Raw genomic sequence first — 23,048 nt, 5'->3', positions numbered from 1 at the left:
TCTGTGGGGGTATTTATCTTCATTAATATGCTGGATGGGGCAATGTTGGGAGCTAATGTCGATACTTAAGGCAAAAATACTGTACCTCCATCGCCTGTGCTAATTACCCCATTTCCATGATCATTTGCAAGTCATATTGTGTTTTGGCGCGTCCTCTGGTTGTGAATTAATCGGCTCTGAATGGACGCGGTGGCTGGTGTTCTCGACCCACATCCAACAGTCCATTCAGCTGAGTCAAATCCACCCTCTCTGTAACCCCTACCCTTCCTCAACTCCCACGCCAATATATATCCCCAACTCTCTCTGGCTGACGGTGGGGAAAGAGTACAGCCACAAATAGCTGAGGGTCATTTTATGAAGGTTAGAGAAGCTGGTTCCTGGTGGTGTGTGTGTCTCTGTGTACTTGTATGGGTATATTTGAGTAGTCCTAGCTGTGTATGTGTGCACTTGTACATATGTATGTAACCATACTTTGTTGGTCTTGCAGATGTCACCGTAAGCAATGTTGCTTCATGTTTTTTGAGCTCTTCTTTAAGATTGACGAAGAGCGTTCGCTCTTATCGTCTCCCAGACATCAGAATCAGGTCAAAGTTCACGCCTCCTCCTTCCCAGACATCAGTTGTGTTTACAGCTTCGGGCATTGATATCACCGCATAGTTCCGTGTCCTACATCTCTTGGTTATTTATCTATGCAATGCTAATTTGTCCTTGTGACTCCGGGACCTGTTTATCGAGCACAAACTGCTTTACATCAAAAAAAGTCTGATCTGTCATGTTGTCTTAAATCTAGACTTTAATTATGACAGTCAAAGCAGAGCCTCGGGGGGTCTGGAGGGCCCGAAGCCATGGCTGAGACTTGACATCTTGAAAAGAAAGATAGAGTAAATAGATGAAAATGACTGGCTGCTCTCAAAACAAGCAAGGAAGTCAGCTGCGGCGCCGAACATGCGCTCATTCACCGCAACGTCAAAACAAGTCTGAATAAATCTTGCCGCTTCGTTTCCGTTGATTCTGCTGACAGCTAAGGAAGATGTCCTCTGCCCACCCCCTATCCTCCACCCCCCACCTGTGATGGCACAGATTTGACTCAATGAGGCAACCTGAGTCAGCGGAAAACATAAACTCAGATGTTGTGACACAAAAAAAAGAAAAAGCGGGGTAGAAATGAAATGTTTCAGCTGACCCAACAAGGAGAGTGGCCACTATGATGGCAGCCATCACCTCGCTCTGGGGGATTTGGATAAGACTCCAGCTTGCAAAACTTGACACCTACAATGACCTTTACACTGACTGATATTAACCTGATTAAAATGGAATATTGTCAACAACGATTTCTGATGACCTGAAGTGACAAAAGGTGACCTAATGGGTCAAAAAAAACACTTGACTGAAGAAGTATCAAAATTCAGTTTTTAGTCAAATTACTGCAGACAAACATATGCCTTTTGTCAAGCTGATTCTATTCCTTTTATTCAAAGCTTACGGGTTTCATTTGAAGCGAAGAGAGTTGCTCTGAATGGTTATGTGATGATAATAATATGTTTTTTTGTCAAGCCTTTTATTCAATATATGTTAATGTACCTCCAAATAAGAGGGATTAGATATATATGAATATAACGATAAGTCAAATATAAAACTAACTTGTGTTAGAGCTAGGATGAAATATGGAATACACCCATCATATCATAGTGATAAAAAATCTAAATTATATGTAAGAATTATATCCTACCACAGGGTCAGATGTCCAACACAGTATTTAAGAATAAAAGATTTGAGGTCATTTTAATCCCTAAAGGTTTGACCCACCTTCACCTGGGATATGTTGTAATGATTTCATTGGACGCCAGCCCCTTGCTATCACCGAACCGCAGTGAGATCCCGTTAGGTAAGTCGAGAAGAGATGCAGCACGTCTCAAGTCAGACTGTTGATATGCAATGTGGATGGGCATCAGAGTGGAATGGAACATTCCACAAGTCATCGCTGTCAGAGCCCTAATAAAACCCTGAGGCGCCTGTCTGTTCCCCGTCGGATGTGCTAATTAATTTTCTCGGTATCAATGCTAGCATCAAGGCTCGTTAAACAGCATAAATTTGCTGTGGCTCGCCGTTTAGAATTCTGAGCGGGCGTTGGATTGTTGTTCAAAGACAACTTGAGGTCATCGCTGCTGTTCACCTCTATAACCTAATGTGATCCAAAGTCCTCGCATGAGGACATCCCCCCCCATAATTGCTGAAGCTCTTTGTGCCCACTAGTGGTAAAACAACCAAAGTGGCAGTTAGTTACCAACCAGGAAGTACCTGTTAGATTGTGTCTTGACTTGATGTAGACCTCATACTGACTATATGTGATGCTATGGAGGTTTCACACCAAGGGCAATTGTATGGTTATACACACAATGTCCCTGCAAGAAAACATTCAAAAATTTTGTTCTAGCAAACGAAGACTATGGATTTAACATCAATTGTGGTTGAAGAATCGGTAAAATCAGATTGCGCACACTTACCCGTCGGTGTTAGCCGTGTGAGGAACAGTGCGCACCGGCAGCTTTAAAGGCGTTGCCATGAGCGCGCGTGCACGTCCATCAGAGACACGGAACAGAACCCACTCTCTGCCTGGAGGCGATGGAACCGAGCGAGGGGATGAGTGGAGCGTGTGAGACCAAGGCGCCCGGAGGTCAACAACAAAAGCCTCGCAAGCAAAAAATAGACAGCTGTGCCTCAGGACATTGGCTAATGAGCAGGGAATGTCTTTCTTTTCAAGAATCCAGGAGCTCGTGATATGATGATGAGGCCGCAGGAGCATGTGCTTGATGGTCTGTGGCAAATGATCATTTATTATAAAGAGAGAAGAAAAAACATGGGCGAAAGAGGAACTCAAATGATTCGGTAAATGAGAGTTTTCATGCCAAATCCCTACGGATGTATTTTGGGAAACGTTTAGCATTGTAAAAGTCATCAATCATTAGCTGGGACAAAAAAAAAAGCAAACGGTCTTACGTGAAAAAAAAGTTTTTTTTTCTCAGCCTCTCAGCTCAGCAGATGTTTGAGTTAGTTGTCGCTCGCACCGCTTTCTGCAGCGGTAATGATCCTTTGAGAGCGCGCTGGATATACCGAACAGTTATCTCATCTCCATGGAATTTTTCTTTTACATGACAACACCATTATGAATTCATCACATCAAAAAGGCTGTGACCAGAATAACCACCATTGGAGGGGAGAGTTTTGTAAAAAGTAGAAAAAAAGGCTTTTCTAGCTATGTGAGGATAATATGTTTTAAATCCTCCACACAGTACACCTTAATTCATTTAAACTTTTAGCATCATTGTACATTGAGAGATGTGTTTGGTGTCTGCTAGTTGTCAAGAAAGCACATGAGACTGGTCCTAATATTATATGTTAAATATTACCGTCGAATGTTACATCCATCCATCCATCCATCCATCAATACATCTTCCCCCACTTATCTGGAGTCAGGTTGGAGGGGCCAGCAGCCGGAGCGGCGAGGCCCAGACCTCCCTCTTCCCTGCCACATGGTCCAGCTCTTCTGGGGGGACCCCAAGGCGTTCCCAGGCCAGCCTGGAGACATAGTCTCTCCGGCGTGTCCTGGGTCTTTCCCATGGTCTCCTCCCAGATGGACATGCCTGGAATACCTCCAGAAGGCGTCCAGGAGTCACCCCGACCAGATGCCCGAGCCACCTCACCTCACCTCTATGCGGAGGAGCAGCGGCTTCTATTCTGAGCTCCTCCTGGATGACCGAACTTCTCACTCTATATGCAAGGGAGAGTCCGGCCACCCTGCGGAGGGAACTCATTTCGGTCGCTTGTATCCGTGATCTTGTTCTTTCGGTCCCTACCCATAGTTCGTGACCATAGGTGAGGGTTAGAACGTAGATTGATCGGTAAATTGAGAGCTTCACCTTTTGGCTCAGGTCCCTCTTCATCATGACAGACCAGTACAGAGTCCGCATCACTGCAGACACTGCACTGATCCGCCTGTGGATCTCCTGCTCCATCCTTCCCTCATTCGTGAACAAGACACCGAGATACTTGAACTCTTCTACTTGGGGCAAGACCTCTTCCCCGCCCCGGAGTGGGCATTCCATGGTTGAGCATCATGGTCTCGGATTTGGACGGGCTGATCCTCATCCCGGCTGCTTCACACTCTGTGAACCGTTCCAGTGGAGCTGGAGATCATGGGGCCTGTTTGCCTTGGGTGACCCTTCCAGGGGCATAAAGCCCCTGAAAACATAGTTCCTGGGATCACCGGGACACGCTGAGCTGACACCTGCTCGAATGTTACCGTTAACCCCTGATGTGGCAGTCAATGGTTATCTTTGGTGAGATTCATTGAAGCACTCAAGCCCAAACTGCTCCCTGGCGCTGGTGGACGGCATGGCTACTGCTCATGGTTCATCCATGAGGAGGATAATTGCAGTGAACTGATTTCCCCATGGGGATTAATAAAGAATAAATTATTATTATTCATTACGTAAAAATTCTGCTCCTGATTCAGTGACTGAACTACCAAAGAAACTGCTTCTTAGGATTTGACCGTTTTTACATTTCTATTCCCAAATGCATCGAGCTAATGATGTTTCTACTTACAAAGTACCTGGTGAAGGATGTTGGGACTCTAGTTTGTGACCCTGCCACCTTATTCCCCCTATATTTTTTCTCAAACCAGTGAAGATACTGCAGTATGTGATGTACCTGAAGTAAACTAAATACTTTGTGCTCAATATCAAGACTTTTCAAGATTCCCCACAAAGTATTGATTTGTAAAGTTCCCCACACTGAGGTTCCACTGCAGGTTAAAAGGCACAAATCTGTGATTTATGAGCTGCTAGGGGAACTATTCTGGAAATAAGGCTGTGGAGCCGACTGCAATGACCCATTGGTGACCTGCAAGACTTCAGCGAAGTCTCCTGACACCACACAATGAATTTGATGGACATTCATTAATACACCGGACAAGGTGTTGCTGTCCCTTGTGCCATGATCCTCGGTAAAAACAAGTCTAGAAGCGCCAGGCTGTAGAGAAGCTATCTATAACAAACAACAAGCCAGCTACCATCAGGCTACCACCCTACCAACCAGACACCACTTACCTACATTAGCCAACAACAGCCTGAATCATATCATCTTGGTTTTCAAGTGGGCACCTTCCATCATCTGTGTTTGTCGAGTTAGGCCCACGACACCTCAAGATGGCTTGACAGTGAACTCCAGCATCCTGTAACCCCCCCCATGCTACATAGCTGATCCACAAGCTGACAATCTTTCTTTTAACATGATTCTTCCTTAGCCACAACCATTCACTTGCTCATTCTTCTGCTCCAGACATTTTACTGACCGCAATTTTCAGGCTCTGTCCACGAATGCCCAACTCAGTCAGTAGAGCAAATTGCCGCAAATCCACGACAGCCCACTTCTACAGGCCGCACCCAAGCCGTCCAACCTCACTACTCTGCCGTTGCAGCATACCTACCTTTTTTGCGCTCACTAGCCTCGTCAACTCGACCTTCCCAGGGGGCCGAAGGGTTTTGGGGTTTAAAACTGAGGATTTTGAGGGGACATTTGGTTGACGAGAAGGGACACACATTGACTAAAACCACTACCTCTTACTGTTATTTTCAGGAATGCTTCTAATTGAATATCCGTTTAAAATTTGCCTTAGCCCTCCGTCAGAATCTCCTTGTCCAATCCCCTGTCAGACTGCAGTTGCAGATTAGCGTTGAAACCTTCTAGAAACATTTACCGAAGGGTGAATTTGTCACTTGCCCCCCTGTTCAATCTTAAACAACTTAAGAGACACCTCCAGGTTAGTGGAAAAATGCGTAACAGAGCACAAGATGCTCCACTCCGCCAGGATTGAGTCATGCACCTCCGCGCCATGCATGAAATTACTGGGATTACATCTTATATAACGTACCACTCCTGGGCAACAACGCAGACAATGTATGGAAACAGATCACTCAGGAAAATGAGAAGCCCGGTCGTGCAGCGGCGTTTTTTTTTTGATCTTTCCGTAAGTGGGCAAAAATAACTTCAATCAAATCTGAGAGTGTAAACCATGTGCTCCGGGCTAAATGGGCCCTGGGAGTCTACGGGTTGTGAGAGAGACGCAATGATTATGGGGTAGCTGTCGGACTTGCAGCTGTGTTTGGATAATCGCACGGATACAGTTTTATACAGACCGTGGTTATTTACACTGTACAGGTGGAGCGAAGCCCCGCTATTTACATAACTCATTGTCTCTTTATTTCTACATTTACCTTTGGTTGATTGGTGTTGATGGGGGATGTCGGTAAAAAATGGGGTGTGGTCCTTCCTTCCCAACCTACATGGAGACTGTTGTAACTTGATCTGGCACAGCATGACAGAGGAAACAACTTATGAAATCCTTGTGTTAATGATAATTAATCGTATTACATGTCGCTTTTATGGTGAAAAATGTTCACCACTGTGAACCCTGAAAGCCCACAAGTGATAGGATTTTATTAAAACAGATCTTGCAGTCTTTAAACATAAAAGTTGATGATGGACTGATCAATTGCTCTGCATTAAGATACATAAGAATTGCATAAATAATGGGGTTGGATGTGCATTGAAGCATTCACTATGGAAATATTTATTTAGAATTCATAAAATTGACCACAGATTAAAAAAATAAAATAAAGTGTCTTTTGTGATGTTGAACAACCAAAATCAGTGCCCTCCTGAAATGAATTTGATTATCAAAAACCACGAGTCACCATCGCAGGAAGATTGAGAGGTTGTCTTTGCTTCCTGCATGTTACTTATTGGTGCCATCTTCAAACTTCCATTAAATTCATAATTTGCACATTATGCTCTTGATTCCTTTCCTGCTGTCAAGCTGTGCAATTGACGCCGAGGGGGGTTAATATTGCCGCCATAATGGATCCTGTTGTGGGGCCCTTTGCACTTTGTTGTGTAACGGGGGGGGAGGGGTTGACTCTAATAAATTCCCGAGCCCAGTGAAAGCCAACGTTGACGAGGACTGAGCCTTTATCTGCGAATGATAAATCCCTATCCGCCGCTGCTGCTGAGGATCACCGAGAAACCTTGAGCTGATTTATTGAGCTCAGAAAAACGGAAAGAGTGAGGAAGCTGTCCTCCGGCTGGGTAGAACCGCCATTCTTCATCGGGGGAGGGGGGGTGACGTTTCACTCAACCCCTCAACTGGAATCCTGCAAAATTGTGCTCCGGTTTGAAGATGATTTTTTTAAAACGTCCCTGCCTCCATAAGGTGTTTAGAAGTCAGGCATGCAACAAGGAGAGCTGGATGGTTGGTAATGGCTTAAATGCGCAATTAGGACGTTGCAATGCATGCAGATGGATGTACTCCTGGCTCTTTGTGCATCCACAGAGGTTACCATGGTTGCATTCACAGGTTAGAATTGATTGAAAACGCATATAAAATTATTATTTAAATACTCAGTCTAAAAGATCACCTGTGATCCACTGCAGGAAACCAGGTTTGGATTAAATCTCGACTTGGATTCTCGAGTTCCTGGCTTGTGTCATTGATCAGATCACATGGTTTGCTCAGCCGTAAATAGTCTGCTAACAAAGTGACATCACGTGAGAAGTTGCCACGGTTTCAGACAATCAATGCTGTTGGTTTTAAGCTCGACAAGGAGCCGGGTCAGTGGAGGAGATCCAACACTTGTTCCTTAAGATGTTAGTATAAAAGCTGGGATGTTTTGGTTACAACAGAGTTCCAGAGACCAGCAGAGATCGAGGTGAACGACCCGTAGTCTGTTTAAAATAAACGCCACAATGCATTGGTGATGTTACATAAGTTTCTTTTTTTTTCCCCCTGGGGAGAAATGGAACCCCACAAATCTGAGCAAAAGCACACCAGCCATGGCCACTTCTGCTTTTGAAGCTTTCACAGAGCTATTTCCTGCCCACTCTCAGAACAGTTTGCTGGGTTGTTGTACTTTTTATTTCTTTCTATTAAACTTCTTCGTCTTTCTGGAGGTGAGGGGGCAGCATTCCCGTTGCCACTGTGAAAAATGAACGAGAAGAAAACCCGCCACTTCAAAGAGCAACTGACGGCTGTGAAGCTTTTATTGTGGAGTTTAATGTTTCCAGGTATTACAAGTTTCAAAACAACAGCTTTAGGTTTTTGTAATATAACTGTAGGAGTACACGCTGTTCCGAGCCATTGTTGGCTCAACACTGGATCCCCGTGAGGAGACAGGTGTCATGACAGTTCCCTGGAGTTCCCTCCAGGTACAGAACCGGAGCCGTCTCTCTATTTCCCAGTCCGACCCTGATGGAGTTTGCAAGTTGACAGGTCGGTGGAGGTGTGTGACCGCAAGGCGGAAGTTTGGATTGTCGTCAGGAAGACAAGGGTCTCCCATCGTCACGGCAGCAGAGAGGCCCCCGACAGCAACCCTCCACTTCCCCCCGCCACAACCCCACAACCACCGCAAGAAAAACCTTACATTCGGGTCCAGAGCACTCCGAGGACACCTATCATGGAGCCTATGCGTCATACTAGAAGTGCAAGGACACTCAAGGTCATTTTATTTTTCATTTTTTTCTCCTTGTAAAGGCAATAAAGTTTTTTGCGCGAGCCTGCTCGATGGTGGAGAGCTGACAGCTGGGCAGCTCAGTGACGCCCTCTGACTGAATAATTAATGTTCAGTTGTTGGCGGTGCCTGAACGAACCCTCAAGTTCCTTTTATTTGGCCAGAACTAGTTCATTAAAATCACTTTAGCATGGCCATAGAGTGCTTAAAATCAGATTAGGGAGAAAGTGGCTTCTTTTTTTTCACATAGCTGCACAAACTTATATTTGTTTTATATTAGCGGCTCCGTCCGAGGGGCTCGGGCTAATTCTTGGTGTTATTCCCCGCAGAGGACAAATATCTCCCGCCGGAGATTCAGTTTCTAATTAATTGCTGCCAGGTGGTTTACATGCTCCTGAGATAATTCGCTGTGGTTTGACATCCGTTCTAATTTGACGGATTTACCTGAGAAGCAGTGAGGGATCACGAGTGAGGAGAATATTTTTCTTCAGTTCTTCCTCTAACCCCCAGACTCCTTCACATGCAATTTATCTCCTAAGCAATAATACTTGTGCTAGATCATCGCGCTCAAAAGCTAGCCCTGCATTCTTTGTGCTAATGCTAGAGCTAATTCTAAAGGTTGACATTTGGTTTGTTAACGAACCAAGGTTAAGCGCAGCGCCATTCGCACATTGTCAGTAGCACACCTACACATTACGGCAATGCAGATCCTCTACTCACTGATGGACACTAAACCTTGAGAGGTCGTGTTAACCTTTTTTTCTGTCAAGTTCAGGATGCAGGTATGCTGTTTCACAGTTTGCCCACTATGGATATGCCTTTCTAGGACCGGGTTGTGTGACAGTGACACCGAGATGCAGTCCTAATAGTATGGTTCTCTCAGCCCGTCTCTCGGAGGGTTCTATCCAGGAGTTAACCCGTAAACTGTTCAACTTATTAACTCATTTTCTGCTCATATGTGCTTGTCAATTTCAAAAAGTCTTACAATAATTTCAGGGACTGATCTGAAATTTTGAGTGGTTTGATTCTGTTTCAAATCAAGATTTTAATTAATCTACAGTACACTTTTTCATTTAGATATGTATATTTGATCGTGTAGCTGCACACACACACACACACACACACACACACTGTATCTATATATAGGCGGCACGGTGGCGCACTGATTAGTGCTTTGGCCTCACAGCCTGAAGACCCTTGATTGAGCCTGACAAGGGGGACTTTTCCGTGTGGAGTCTGCCTGTTCTCCCGTGTCTGCATGGGTTTTCTCATTACATTACATTACATTACAGTCATTTGGCAGACGCTTTTATCCAAAGTGACTTACAAAAAGTACAAGTCAGTCGCCGAAGATCCGAAGTACCAGTTGTCGGATGTCAGAAGTGACCACTCTACCAAATAGCCAAAACCATATACATACATACATTTATTTATTATTATTTTTTTTTTGCTGTTTTTTTTCAGGGGGTTTGGGGCCTAAGTGCAATTAGTGGGGTAGTGCTTGGTGAAGAGGTATGTTTTCAGCTCACAGTCACCCACAGTCCCAAAACATGCAGCAGGTGAATTGGAAAAAATTGGGAAAATTGCAATGAATGACTGAGTGAATGTTGTCTGCCTTTGTCTGTGTACCTGCGATTGCATGGTGACCAGTCCAGGGTGTAACCTGCCTCTTGCCCGATGACTGCTGGGTTAGGCTCCAGACCTTCAGTGCAGGATATGTTATAAGAAGGTGAGGTAGTGGTCTCTAAAATAACCAATCGGCTTAAGCTGTCAAAAACACAGTTAATCTTTATTTACCAAAAATGACAGTTTCATGAGTCTGTATCCACAGTGGTGTCTGATTTGGCGACAAAGGACCATCTCCATGCCAACTGTTCACCATCGACATGGGGATTCATATTGGCTGTTCTCCTACAGCTGTGAACCGGCGAGCAGATTCGAATGTCCCGCTGCCCCACAGACCAATCAGCAAATGGGTTCTGTTGGCTTACCGGATTTTATTTTCCTTTTAAACAGTGACTGATTTAACCATTGACTTGACTGATGATGAGGATATAAACCCCCATCTCTTCCTCCACGTTCCATTTAACCATTTTGTCCTTTGGGACCCAAAACGGGAACCCCTCCTACTTTAGGCTTTTTGATAGCCCGAAGTAGACGATGAATTTATTGCCTCGTTCTACTCGTGCTTCGATGGCCTGTGAGCCTCACGTGTATCTCAATAAGTCTGCGTATGTCTTGAGAAATCACCTGGTTTGGGTTTGTGTTTTCAGGTGAAAGAACTTAATGTTGAATTTAGTTTGGACAAACTTAAGGCTCAGGACCAGAACCTTTGTTTTCTCTTATTTTCTCTGATTCCAAATTTCTAAATATATAAAATAAACATATTTTTCCTTTTTTGGAGATCTGAGAGTTTGTGTTGTGTTTTTTATTTTGTTCCCCTGATTCATATGACCTGAGCTCCACAACTGACGATAATAAATGTCCACCCCCCCCCACAAAACAACCCTTTTAAAACTGATGTGTTTATTGCAGTCCTACCGACATTTGTCGCTCATCAACCTCCATACTTCCAATTTTTGTGATTTGTTGAACCTCAGAGGCCGGAGCCAGCCAATCATCTGTCTTCATGTGGCCTTATTTATTTATTTATTCATTTTTCTTGACAGCAGCGGGTTGGTGTGGTAATAAGCAGCTCAGAGGAAAGAGCTCTTCTGAAGCCGACATGCAAACAGTTGGATTTGTTTATTATCATCCAATCGCCAAACATCACGTCTGGCTCATCCCAGGGTGTAATAAAGGCTTTATAAAGGCGTCCTTGTTCCCTGGTCCATTGAGGAAAAGAGCGGTTGTGATATTAATGCAAAGCCACCAGCGTGTTTGAATTCCCTCCCCAGGGTCCTCGCTGTAACATGTAGGTTAAACCCCGCGGGGTCCAAATCAGGCTGCTGATATTTGCTTTGAAGTTAAAGGAGGATGCATTGATTTATTTGTCCTTACACATGTTTTTTTTTTTTCTGACTCCAAGGCGCCTTGTTCTCTGTAGTTCTGTCTCATTTTCTTCACACGCCGAGTTGCAGAACCTTTTTTTTTTTTTTTGTGCGTCTCATACAATTTTCCCGCTGTCATAAAAGCAACTGTGTGGCCACAATTTTCACAGGGTAAATTAAGTGTTGAGTGAGTTTCTGGCTTCGGGGACTTGTTATAAAATCTCCTGGGTAATCAAAAATATAGTTCAGACAGAAGGGGCCGATGGGGGAAGGAAGAAAAAAAATAAGCGTCCTTTTTCAAAGAGCTACTTTTTATGTCTTTGCATGGAGCAGGTCAGCGCAGCAGTAAATGAATGTCGCAGAATTCGGCGGGGCCCGTGTTTGATATCCACACTGAAAATCTGCGGGTCTGAATTAATCACACGGCAGATAATCTGCGCTGTCGTCGCCTGATATTTCAGAGAAATGTTTTTGGGAGAATCCACCCGTGACGATCTCGTCCGATTCATTTATTTTCCGAGAACCATCTTTGCTCATCGATTGTTTCTTCCTTATTTTTGCGTACAATTGCTCGCAAATTTTTCTTCCTTTTCAAATATCTCACTGGCTCAGTCTATTGCTCATTGCTGTTTTATGTTTTTCTTTTTTTCTGACATTAAATGTTGAGATTGTTGCCCTCTGACTTTTAGTTTATTTTGTGCAGTTCTTATTTGGGTTCAATGCAAATTATGTCTTCTTCGGGTTTTGGCTGTTTTTTTATTCCACTTTTTTTAAACAGGGAATTTCTTGAGTGGGGGGGTATTTTAGAAACATTGTGTTTTCCATCTTCTGAGTTTGAAATATCAAATGGAGCACAGAAGCCAGTCCTCGCATGCTGACTAAATGAACTTAGATCAACAAACCAACTACCAAGAAGGAAAACCCGGCAAGAACCCAGTAGGAGAACATGGAGAACACACACAGACATAATTCGGGCAGCCACCCTTTTGTAAGGCGACAGTGTGCTCTCTGCAGCACAGTCTTACCATGCATCCTCCAAAAAAAGTAATTTTCTTCTTGTTTTTCCTCTCTATCATGTCTCCGCGGTACCATCATGACTCACATCCAATCTGAAGACTGGAAATCACGAGCCCGTCACGCTCCGCCGCTGCCGCCGCCCGCCGAGCCCTTCAATTAATTTGGAATCTTTCGCAAAATCATATCACAAATTACACGCGTGCAGATTCCAAGGAGGGCCGGCCTTCGTTTCCTCCACGGGTGCCATAACACCGGAACTCCCACCAGACGCCCCTCCTCTGCAAAAAAAAAAAAAAAAAAAATCAATTCAACATAGAATTACTTTGAGTGTCATTTTCCCTGCATGATTGCACAGATTTTCCTATTTTGTATTTTTTTTTAAGCGGGAAATCTTATCCGTTTATCTCTGGTACAAGGGGAACTTCTCCGCTGCCACCATCGACAATGAAACAAAAAAAAAGCTGATTACAGGGTAGAATTATCTTGATCCCCCCCACCCACCCACAGGCATTAAAGCGTCAAAGAAGAAAATGCCACTCGCCTTGCAAACACCACTGTATTAGATAATATCTTTTTACAATAAGTCCCCGTTTCTCGGGAACCAAGCCCCAAACAATATAAATGTATATGAGCATGTTGGGAGGGGGGGACTGGGCCAAGCCTGAATCAGAATTTCAATAGACATTTTTTTTTTTTTTTTTTGTTTAGACTTGCAATTTTTGGAGGTAAAGTGACACCATGACCGGAATATCAATCAAAAAACCATTAACTGCTACGTCTTGGGAAAATGGAGTTTGGGAGAAACTCTCGTTGTGGGGGTGGGGGTGGGGGGGGGAACAATGGTCACACACAATTTCCTTCAGATCAATCCTCTGATATTAAGCGTCTCTCGGCCTACAACCTGCCTCTCTGGCGACCCGCATATCCCAAGACCCCCGGTGACCCTCCAACCCCACCCCCATACATTAAACCACAGCATTAACAGCTCCTCTGCTTGCAGAGGCACTCCAACTTTTTTTCCATTTTTTTATAAATATGGAATGAGGCTCAGAGATATTCGGCCTGAAAATAGAAAGAGGGTGATTATGGATTGTAAAGTATTTGGTTTTATTAGAATGTAATGGGGCTCGATTTTTGAGCAGAAAGTGTCGAGGTGGGAGTGGGGAAAGGGGGGGGGGGGGGGGTCCTCCGTGGTACATTACATTCAACACAGATCCTCCATTTCCCCTCTGAGCTGCTGCACGAATGGAATTAATTTAGTTCGGCCATATGTTTGGAATGGAGTACAGAAGGGTGATTCAGTGCGGGTGTGTGCGTGGGGGAGGGGGGTGCAAGGGGGCGTAAGGGGTCAGCAGAGCAGCGTATTTAAATTAAGGCATCCTGAATTCTCAAAGTCTGAATTAAGCTGCTCATTTATCTTGTATCCGACATTTTTTTTCCGCGTGAACTTGCGGCCAGAGAGATCATGCAGGGTTGGGGCGGACAGATGAACTCCCTGTCCCCTCAGTTGATGTTTCATATGCAATAGGAGGGTTGGCCAATGAAGTTTTATCTCACAAATATATGATGAACTGCAATACGAAGTAACCGAAAGATTATGATCAGAACACAGGGGGGTGCAGTTGAGCTTCACGTTTCAATTAATCTGTTTACCTCGTTGGTCTCTGAGGCCAAGGTCGTTCCAAATGAGCGGGGTAAAAATCCCCATGCTAACAAATTAAGCTTATGGAAAGAATAAGAAAGACGGAACACAAACTTAAATCTTTTTTCCTGTTCTCATTCAGGAGGGTGTGGCCAAGGTCTGTGAGCGGGCCATCGTCCAGTAGCACTGGTTGCTGCAAATTAGCCTCACGGTAAGGCTAACCTGAATGGGTTTCATGTTAAATCCTGAAGGGAGTGTGTCCTTATCGAGTTACCCATCATGTCCAGCCTACATTCATGCACTCATTGAGTGAAGGCGTCCTGGTTTCTAAGGCTTTGGAGAAGGACTTCTCAAGACCGTGATTTCTCATGGGTTGTTTAAGTGAAGCCTTCAACTACCTTTTACTCGGTGACTGGAGTTGGCACTTATCGGCTTGCTGGTCTTAATTGAAGGATTTCCGCTTATTGGTTGAGTGATTAGTGCTGATTACAGGTCCAGATCTTGGACCTTGGTTTAAAATCATGCAAACAAGCACATTTCAACTCATTCCCAAACGGCATTGAGCATTCCAGTCACCGATGGGCAACGTAAACGCTCCAGAGTCGGAGGCGCTGCTGCGTTTCAATGCTGCAAAAAAACTGTCCATGAGTCCTCTGAGTTGTGGGTCCAATCGCATGAATGACGTTAGAGGCTTTGGGCTACTTGACCATATAGATAAGGGGGAAAAGTATTTTTGGCCTGGCTCTTCCTGTATCCCGGTTCCCTCATACTTCCTGTTCCTCATCCAGCCCGAGTATCAAACCTGCTCCTTGTTAGAGGCCTGGGAAAGGAAAGACAGCGGGATCATTTTTGGGTTTAGTCAAGCCCCTTGCTGTTTACCCCCTTTCTTTAAAGCGTCTGCGACCTTCAAGGGCCACATGACCACATCAGACTCCTAGCTTCTTTAGCTTGGATGGCAAAAACAGAGATACCATCAACATCGCATAACCGCGCAGGGGTTCGACTATTTTAAATTGGCAGATTTTCCCCACAACTTTTCAGAAGCGCATGTCGGCCCTTCCAGCTGATTGACTCCCTGCTCTCCCTCATTAGTGAGTTTGGAGGGGGAGAGTTTCATCCGAGGGGGTTTGGGGGGATTCACAGAGCGTGAAGGACAAATACATCACATCCTGTGACGGTACCAAGGACAGTGTTCTGTCGGGCGCTGGTCTGGGATGTTGCTGGGCTCAACGCGAGGCGGTTAATAAATACACCCAGCTGATAATGAGGCTTTTCCCTCAACAATTTTTCCAATAAGCCTCAACTGTGCTTTTTAATAGACAGCAAACAACTGCGGCATTCAGATCCCATTTAGTTTGGCAATTATAGGCCGAGCACACAATGAGCTAACCCCAGACTTTGGTCAATACTTATTAAGGTTCCTCCCCGATATGATAAAATGGTTGTTTATGACAGTACGTGGTACATTTATAGTGTAGCTGCTCACATAGGTGGTGAGTTAAAGTACTCAGTACTGAATGTTTTTACCGGGTAAATCTAAATCTTTGAATTTTATTCAAGTAACCAATCAGCCCATATTTAACCTTTGTCTCTCAATGTGTGTTTGGTTTTCAGACACCAGACAATACTGGCATACTGATGTCAGCCTTCCATATTCTGGTTTTACAAACAATTTTTTAACTCCTTGTTTTAAACGTCCGGGACGGTGTGATCCAAACCTAAAGAATGTTTATGGCTGTAGTGAAAGAGGACAAGAAATTAGCTGGTGTGAGAGAAGAGAATACATTGAATGGGGTTAGATGGAAGAGGTTGATTCACTGTTGTGTCCTCTAAAAGGAAAAGCTGAAAGAAAAAGAGGAAGAAGACAGTTTGGCCCAAACAATGACAGCAAATGATGTTTGACCCTCATCCACATTTCCTCCATGGCCTACATTCGGCCTTGGATGATGAGGTTTGCTGAGAGTGAGCAAACGTCGCCTGAACTTCACCACCCATCCAGCTGCTGTGAGCATGTTCAGTTCCCTGCTTAAGTGCCGGCTGAACTCCGAGGTGCTGATCTACTGAAGTTAGCTAAATCTCCAACAAGCATTGAAGATTTCTGTTAGATTTGATCTCTCCTCCCTAAAAAATAAACAGCCCCACCCCCCTAGAATAGCTCAGCACTCCATAAACATTGTCAACCTTTTCATTGACATTTATATATTTGACAAGTCTGTGCATTCCCTTTCCCCCCCTCGCCCACTTTTCTCCGTTCCCGCTTAATCTGCCGGTAGAACATCCCAGAACTCAGCTCAGCAGCTTCCTAGCATGTCCCCGTCTTTTGCCTAGAGGCGTAATTGACATCCAGGGACTGTAACCTGATGCAGAGTCCATCATGATTTTTTTTCACCTGCCCCAGTCCTGTGGGTGGGAATTTAATGTGTTCTGTCTTAATCGCATTTGGGACAAGCACGTAGCCAGGTCCCAGATGTGCTTCAGTTTGATGCAAGTACAACGTGTAGTCCACGGAAGTTTTCCTGCAGGGTTTGATGTTTCCCACATGGCGTCTTTTGCTGTTTACTTTTGTTTTACTGCAAAGCAAAAGGCCTTTAGTGTCAAATAGAATATCAAATAGGCTCTTGACTGCGTTCAAGGAGCAAAATGCCGTCAATTAGCTTATATCAACCTGCTTGGTGAAAAAAAAAAAAAAATCCCACACTTGGCTTAAACCAAGTCAAGCTTGTTCAGCTAATCTGAGACTAAACAACGGGTTATCAAATAGCTGCTCATTGAGGCCTTTTCTTTGTTTGTTTCAATCATTTGCAACATCTCAGCAGAATTTTTTTTTTAAATTCTATGGATTGCAAATGTTTTCCCCCTGATCCAAATGATGTTAGTTGTGCAAATAACACAAACTTTCATGAAACAACCGTCTTGCTTGCATGCACGTTAGAGTGTCCTTGGAAAGGCTGCAATGATGTATGCAGGGGACCTTCCTTCAGGAGACACTTTCATGCAAGTTCAAAAATTCAAAACAAATCCCAAGTCAGGTTTTGTGTCTTTCGCACCGTCTGCTGCCGTCCTGAAATGTGACGCACCAATTTGTCACCAAATGACAGATTAGCTGAAAAAAAGCCATTATTTTGCTCTTAGCAAAAGATAGCAGGTAACCGATGACCTCGTTGGACAAAAACCCCTTCGGAATGTGATTCATTTGTCCGTTCCATGCGGTTATGTTACAGACCCTGTTGCCTGATGGCAGCATTCAAGGTATAGAAAAAGAAGAAAAAAAAAAGAGAGCAAGAACAAACTTCCTCTAAAGGTACTCAAGTTTGTTATCTACAGTTCAGTCTGGCATTTATAAAGATAATGCTGATTAATGCATTCCTGACAGAAAAGGTTGGCAGGCAAACAAAAGGAGTATCTTTAGAATAGGAATTGTGCAGAGAGCGAGAGAGAAAGAGAGGAAAAAACAAAAGGGTGGGGGGGCATCACTTCTTATCGATAATTTTTCCAGTCTTTGAGAACCACCGTGAGAATGTCAAGAACCATCTGTGTTTTTACCGCTTGGTTATAATAGCAGTAATAACAGTGATTACGCAGACAACCTTTTATATTTTGTTGCATCATCATCATCTTCATCATCATCATCTGCAATCCTTTTTTTTTCTAAGTGGGTTCGTAAATTGGGGCTTAATTGCGAGGCTTCAGTCGGTTGCGCTGACAGCGGTGGGAGTTCCAGCGTTGGATAGAACGCAACTCTGTCGAGTCAAAGTCCTTCTCTGTAATGGGGGGCTCCGGATGGTGGAGGGGGAGGTTGGGGTGGGGGGGTTCCGGAGAAAGTGATGCAAATGAAGAGGAGGGAACATTAGTGAGTTCTGAAATCCTTCTCTTTTATTGCTTTTATAATTACACATTACCAAGATTTCCATCCAGCAGTTTTAAGTAGATATGTTTTTTCTTTTTTTTTTAAATGGAATTAATACTTTGTGAGAGACGAAAGCTTTTCAAAAAGGAATGGAAAAAAGACGCGGCGAGATTAAGTGGCATGATACAGAATAGCCTTCAGTCAATTTCTGAGTTTCGTCATCTTTCCACAATCCGATGATGGGATGGTCTGCAGAAACCCACTCTGCGCTGTTTGGATCTCGAACTTCACACAAATGTAGCTGTGGTTAAGGTTGCCAGGTGGAACGGGCTAATAGGCCAAAGAGATTGACTGATTCAAAGGGCACAGGTGCAGACTTCTGGAAATACACGACTACGAATCAGTGATACTCTCCGTGATGAAATTTGTTACTGGCTGAAATGAGACCGCTCGGTTGCTGTGCAACGTTTTGTATTTTTGTTTGGCAGATTTTAATTTCTTTTTTCCAAACAACCTCTGTGGTGGTCACCGGTGGTCGTTGGATGTTTTTTTTATCCAGGCTCCGTTTTGCTGCACGGCTACTTAAATTTTACTTGCATGATCCTACGGACGGAAGCCAGCATTCGCTTATGTTGCAAAAGTGAACTCTCAAAGTTTACTACTAACTCAACCGAGTTGCTGAATGCATGTTTTTTGATTTGACCCCAGAATCAGAGAGCACATGACAATGCTAACACAACTAATATCCCAAGAACAGTGCTACCTGCTGGTGATAGCATCAGCTAGTGTAGGAGTCAAGCAGGAATTAGGAAAAATATTAGAGGACACCATTGTCTTTTCCCGTCTTCAAAAAAGAAACATTTACGGATCATTCGCGGGTTTTGCATCATTTCGATGTATGGTAACATCTCATTTCCAAATCTCACTGGCGTGAAGGTGTGAGATGGTGAGCTTGCGGGAAGTGCACCCGCAATCCAGTAACATGGCTGTGCATGTTGAGCTGTGCTAGGCTAGTAGCTAAGCAGGATGAGTGGCTGTAATCCAATCTCGCCCTTCTCCTTTTGCCAGATGATGATCTTGCCCGGGGTTTTTCTATTTCCTCATGTTTCTCAGTCCCAATGCAGCTCTCATTTCAAATGGCCTAAACTGGCAGGAGGAAGTGCCGGATCCTGATATCTGCCGCCCGCTTTGTGAACCTCGAGCCGCCGCCGGCTGCGGCCCCAGAGTGTGTCTCCGCACTGATGGGCTCTCAGATGAGCCTTCACCTGCCTCTCTCGTACTCACTTCAGTAAATTACATGGCAGCTTTGGTCATTTTCTCGGTCTGCCGTCAAAATAAGCTTTTTCTCCTGTCTCGTTGTTCAAGGTGCCTCGCCACAGCTGTGGCTCATATACAACACCAGGCTTCATATTCTGTAAAAGTCCCCCCACCCTTTGGCTGGATACACGGCGCGTATTATGATGTCTGTGCTACATGAATTGGATTGAAATTTAAATGTTGCTCACTTGAAAGAAGCCCTTTAATGATGGTGTGTTAGGATAGCAGCTTCAGCAAGGATGTAAGTTAAACAACTTTGCACTGACGTGTCAGACGGAACCCCCCCCCTTTAAAAACAAAACAAAAACTACAGCCCAGATGCCGTCGGGTGTAATTTCCAACAAAATTGCCTTTCGGCATGTTTTGCTTTTTCTATCTTTTTTTTTTTTTTTTTTTTCAAATGAACCGCTTTATTGTTAGCAGACAAAAAGAAACCATGTCAACTTTGTTAATCCCTCAATTAAAGCGGCGCCTGCGAGAAGCCTTCCATTACAAATCAAAACCGGGTCTTGAAGGTGACTCTGCATGGTGGGGGCGGCGGCAGGGAGAGCAAAAGGAGTGGGTTGTTTGTCTTGCTAATGTCACTCATTTTACTTTTAAAGCAGTTGCATTTTGGATAAATGTGCTCTTGAACCAAACCTGCCTTCCGCTAATGGAAGCCATCGGAGGGGGGGGGGGCGTGGCCCCCCAGGGATTCTTGATACCAAACCATTAGTCTCCTGTGGGCAAAACCTGCTGCTCCACACAGTATAATGGACTTAACATGCCAGTTGTTTGTCGATTGACTTCTGTATTTTATCACCATGCTGACTTGAATCCCCCAAAGGCTGATAGATGCTAAATGAATATTTATGCCGCCCTCCCATCCCCCCCAAAAGTGAAGGTGAGGACTAAACCTACCGCCTCCCACTTTCGCTGCAGGCGTGAACAAGGCTGTTTTGCGGTTTCGTAGGCGAGTCCCACCACATGACTTTTGACTGTAGTGCTGTGCTGCAGGTAACGCTCCGTGCAAAGGTGCCGTCGAGGAGTGAAGAGGCGATGATGAAGAACAGCGTAGGAGCCTGGAAGGCACCCAATTATTTATTTCAAACACACTGACTTAGAATAAGTATTGTGTTTATTGTTAGATTGTAATATATTTATTAGATTTTTTTTCGAAAACATTCGTTTTGTTTTTTTTATCAGCTCTAAAACACGTATTGGGTCTTTCCTGTTATGAAGATTTGTTTAAGTGTCCCAGGATGAAGGATTTATTAACTTTTATCAATGCCATTCTGTTGGATGTGATATTAATACATGATAAGATATTTCTCAACCTTGAGCATGTTCCAGCTTTCACTGCAAAAGACCACATTTATATTGTGCAAATTTGATAATCAGCAATTAATATAGCCTTTATTACTTGTGATAGTGTATTACAGCAACTTGGTAAAGGCTTTTCAAAGACAGATATGTGTCCTATATCAAAGGGCCTTTGATTATTTTAGATTATTTCTTCTGCAATTACAAATTTATTAATCAGCCTATAATTAGAGCTGAGGTCTTATCATCTAAAAATGTTATTTTTGAATCATTGTATTGTATAAGCATCTGATGGCGTAGGTAGCTTTTATTAACTTCAAGCAGCAACTTAACAATTGGCGTGTTTGTTCTTATGTTAAGAGGGTTTAACTTGAGGACTTAGAAGTTGTGAATGGATGTTGGCGGTCTGCAATCCCGATAACGCCCATGGCGCTGCTGGGTCTCAGGAGAACCTGAGAACGCTGTCAAAGCCTCGGGCTGGAGAGGAAACCTTGTATCTTTCTCCCACGTCTGCTCAACTTAATCCACTCCGTCCCCTGCAGGACCACGGCTCCGCGGTAACTCCGTCCTTTACATCTGGTTCGTGTCGAACCCTCGACACGTCTGGCTCCGTCACGCAGTTTTCAGGTCTTCGTATACAAACTGGCGTCTCACAGTGAGTGTCGTCAGAAGCAAAGTTGAAAAACATATGAGGAGCCATGAAAGTTTTCTCTTTTCCAAGTGCCAAAAGCCGCCCGGAACAGGGAGCACGACTGCCTCAGACATTAAGGCTTAACATGAATAAATATGAATCTAACGCTATTTCTGACACCAAAGACGATGGAAAGAAAAAAAGATAAATATTCATATACATATGTCGGACAACGGTGATATAATTAACAGGCTGTGAGGCATTCAAGGGAGCACAAACTGCCCAGGAATCTGGAGATGTAACAGATGGGGACCTGACCGGTGTTAGCGAGCAGCAGGTAGTTCTTCCTTTACATCATGAAGTTTGTTTCAATGAATTTGGCCCTTAAACTTCACTACACACAAATAAGAAAGCTCTCCGGGGACACACAGTATTATTTATTTCAGTTTTAATTTCCTTTTTTTTTTTTTTTTTTTGTTCGCTCGTATTAACATCAAGGCAGTGGGTCAGTGAAGAGTCTAAATTGTCCGTAGGTGTGAACGAGAGGGTGAATGGTTGGATATCTCTGCAAGTGGCTGTGTGATTGATTGACAGGCCAAGCTTGAATACTACCTTGGATTGGCTCCAGTCTTATAATGTATCGATAATATTTCAAGCTGTGGTACATTTTTGTAAAATAGCGAAGGGCAGATTCTGGCACTTTCTGTAACAGAGGAGGAGCCCCGGAGGGAGGATTGTTCTCACCTGAGGACATCTGACCTCATTATGATATCACCATGGTAACTGTAGATGGTGACTTGGGCATTCATAAGTGAAGTGAAAGGGGCTCTGGGGAGAGTAGAGTTAACTCCTCATGTTGGTTTGCGCTCCTTCACGTCATCTGACGCCATCACCGCAGTGAAGAGGACGCCTTGATTGTGTTAAAGTGTATGAGGGAGGTTTCGGTGCATTTGTTTTTGGTCTCTATGGCAACAATACCTTCTGTGCTGGATGAGGATCGCTTTCATTCCTATCAGTTGCTTTTTCATCTTGACATATTTGTGTAAATTTCATCTTTTCATACATGTATTTGTAAATAGGTTCCTTAATTGAGGTGCCTCGCTGTTTGTGCTCAATCTGACAGTAATGGGGCAAGTAGGATGTCACGGCATTGAGGAATTGGTGTCATTGCAACTGAACATCTCTCTCTCTCCCTCTCTCTCTCTCTGTCTCTCGCTCTCTTTCTCTCTCTCACACACACACATACACACACCGGGGCTGTCGCTTAACACACCAGACTTTCAGTGTTTGGCTGTGGTTTGTCACCATGAGGTTAAACAATCTGGTTTTCTGGAAAATCACACAAATATATTTTGGTTCACGGCTGGGATTCAGTAATATCTGTCAAATGTAGGGTAATATTTTGATTTCACGCTGGATTTTGACTGAGATATAAATTGAAAATTATAAAAAGAAAAGACGCACCAAGAGATACCTGGACATGCTTAGTAATATGTAATAATCCATTTAAAATGTCCATTTTTTTTTTCTGTGAAAGTCTCATTAAATTTCATTAAAGATCCAAAGATCATTCATATGATAATTAGTCTTAATTGTGAATCTCTTGTCCCAAATAATTTATATTTTTTATTTTTCATTTATTTATATCCCAAGTAAATAGCTTAATATCATATGAAATATTGTATTTTCTCTTCCTTTTGGCTTTTTCCCTTCAGGGGTCCTGACAGAGGATCAAACT

The sequence above is a fragment of the Fistularia commersonii genome, chromosome 1, assembly GCF_037954325.1.
Source record: "Fistularia commersonii isolate RoL2024-O1a breed Wild chromosome 1, RoL_Fcom_v1.0, whole genome shotgun sequence".
Lineage (NCBI taxonomy): Eukaryota > Metazoa > Chordata > Actinopteri > Syngnathiformes > Fistulariidae > Fistularia > Fistularia commersonii.
Note: the sequence above shows the minus strand (reverse complement) of the source record.